This window comes from Gasterosteus aculeatus, unplaced genomic scaffold, assembly GCF_964276395.1.
Source record: "Gasterosteus aculeatus unplaced genomic scaffold, fGasAcu3.hap1.1 HAP1_SCAFFOLD_27, whole genome shotgun sequence".
Classification (NCBI taxonomy): Eukaryota; Metazoa; Chordata; class Actinopteri; order Perciformes; family Gasterosteidae; genus Gasterosteus; species Gasterosteus aculeatus.
In genome coordinates, this window is record NW_027554885.1 from 177501 (window position 1) to 180000 (window position 2500).

Sequence of the window (2500 nt, forward strand, 5' to 3'; positions counted from 1 at the left end):
ACCCAGAACGACACACTATTCCCGGACAGTGATGGCAGAACAGCAGGTGTACCGCATGGATGAATAAAGAGTTCCAGAGAGCGTGATATCCCAGACCATGACCCAGAACGACACACTATTCCCGGACAGTGATGGCAGAACAGCAGGTGTACCGCATGGATGAATACACAGTTCCAGAGAGCGGGAGATCCCGGCCGATGTCCGATGACGAAGCACTGTATGGGACACTTTGAAGGAAGGGTCGGTCTCCTGGATGAAAAGAACTTTAATTTTCTGACTTAAAATACGGAGTTAAAGTTTCCAGTCGGGACGATAAGGAGGGCAAAAAAACCCGGACTTTTTTGGCTCCGTCAGAAACTAAGTAAAAGTCGGACTATGTGAAGGAAAGCTCAGAAAATGCCTGGAGAATTTTGAGCGGACCGGAAAAAAAAAGTTCCAGCCGACATCACTGGGCCACCAGGTCGCAGATTCCTGAAACCCGGTTTTTAGAAACATAGGCCTCCAGTCGTGAAGACCGGCGTTTGTGCGGTTCGGATCCGACTCAGACCTCAGTATTTTCGGACACCCTCGGACAGTGGCGGGGGTGGAAGAACCGGAGCCTCATGCAGAACTGGCTGTCGGGGAGCAAGCGGACGCTACCCCGGCAGGAGGCATCATTCCGGGCACTGTGGCTGATCGGTAGCTTTCGTGGATGGATGACTGAGCGAACGAACGAGATGACGGCGGTGCGTCCTGGCTGATGTCCCAGTACGGGGCACTATTCTCGGATGCTGATGGCAGAACAGCAGGTGCAGTGGACGGATGAACACACAGTTCCATAGAGCGGCAGAACCCAGACCATGTCCCAGAACGGGACACTATTCTCGGATGCTGATGTCAGAACAGCAGGTGTAACGCATGGATGAATACAGAGTTCCAGAGAGCGGCAGAGACCAGACCATGTCCCAGAACGGGACACTATTCTCGGATGCTGATGTCAGAACAGCAGGTGTAACGCATGGATGAATACAGAGTTCCAGAGAGCGGCAGAGACCAGACCATGTCCCAGAACGGGACACTATTCTCGGATGCTGATGTCAGAACAGCAGGTGTAACGCATGGATGAATACAGAGTTCCAGAGAGCGGCAGAGACCAGACCATGTCCCTGTACGGGACACTATTCTCGGATGCTGATGTCAGAACAGCAGGTGTAACGCATGGATGAATACAGAGTTCCAGAGAGCGGCAGAGACCAGACCATGTCCCAGAACGGGACACTATTCTCGGATGCTGATGTCAGAACAGCAGGTGTAACGCATGGATGAATACAGAGTTCCAGAGAGCGGCAGAGACCAGACCATGTCCCAGAACGGGACACTATTCTCGGATGCTGATGTCAGAACAGCAGGTGTAACGCATGGATGAATACAGAGTTCCAGAGAGCGGCAGAGACCAGACCATGTCCCTGTACGGGACACTATTCTCGGATGCTGATGTCAGAACAGCAGGTGTAACGCATGGATGAATACAGAGTTCCAGAGAGCGGCAGAGACCAGACCATGTCCCAGAACGGCGCACTATTCTCGGATGCTGATGTCAGAACAGCAGGTGCAGCGGACGGACTAATACACAGTTCCAGAGAGCGGTATTTCACGACAGATATCCGATGATGAAGCGCTATTGTCGGACACTGATGGCAGAACAGCAGGTGCACTGGATGAAGGAAATTAACAGAACATAGTTCCAGAGAGCGGGATATCCCAGACCAAGTCCCAGAACGGCGCGCTATTGTCGGACACTGATGGCAGAACAGCAGGTGCACTGGATGAAGAAAATAAACAGAACATAGTTCCAGAGAGCGTGATATCCCAGACCAAGTCCCAGAACGGCGCGCTATTGTCGGACACTGATGGCAGAACAGCAGGTGCACTGGATGAAGAAAATAAACAGAACATAGTTCCAGAGAGCGTGATATCCCAGACCAAGTCCCAGAACGGCGCGCTATTGTCGGACACTGATGGCAGAACAGCAGGTGCACTGGATGAAGGAAATAAACAGAACATAGTTCCAGAGAGTGTGATATCCCAGACCAAGTCCCAGAACGGCCCACTATTCCCGGACACTCATCTACTTAAAATCTCCCTGATTACCTGCCAGAACAGAGCAGATCCAGAGAGCGGTATTTCACGGCAGATATCCGATGATGAAGCGCTATTGTCGGACACTGATGGCAGAACAGCAGTTGCACTGGATGAAGGAAATGAACAGAACATAGTTCCAGAGAGGGGGATATGCCAGACCATGTCCCAGTACGGGACACTATTCTCGGATGCTGATGTCAGAACAGCAGGTGCAGTGGATGAAGGAAATAAACAGAACATAGTTCCAGAGAGCGGGATATGCCAGACCATGTCCCAGTACGGGACACTATTCTCGGATGCTGATGTCAGAACAGCAGGTGCAGTGGATGGATGAAATAAACAGTTCCAGAGAGCGTGAGATCCCGGCTGATATCCGATG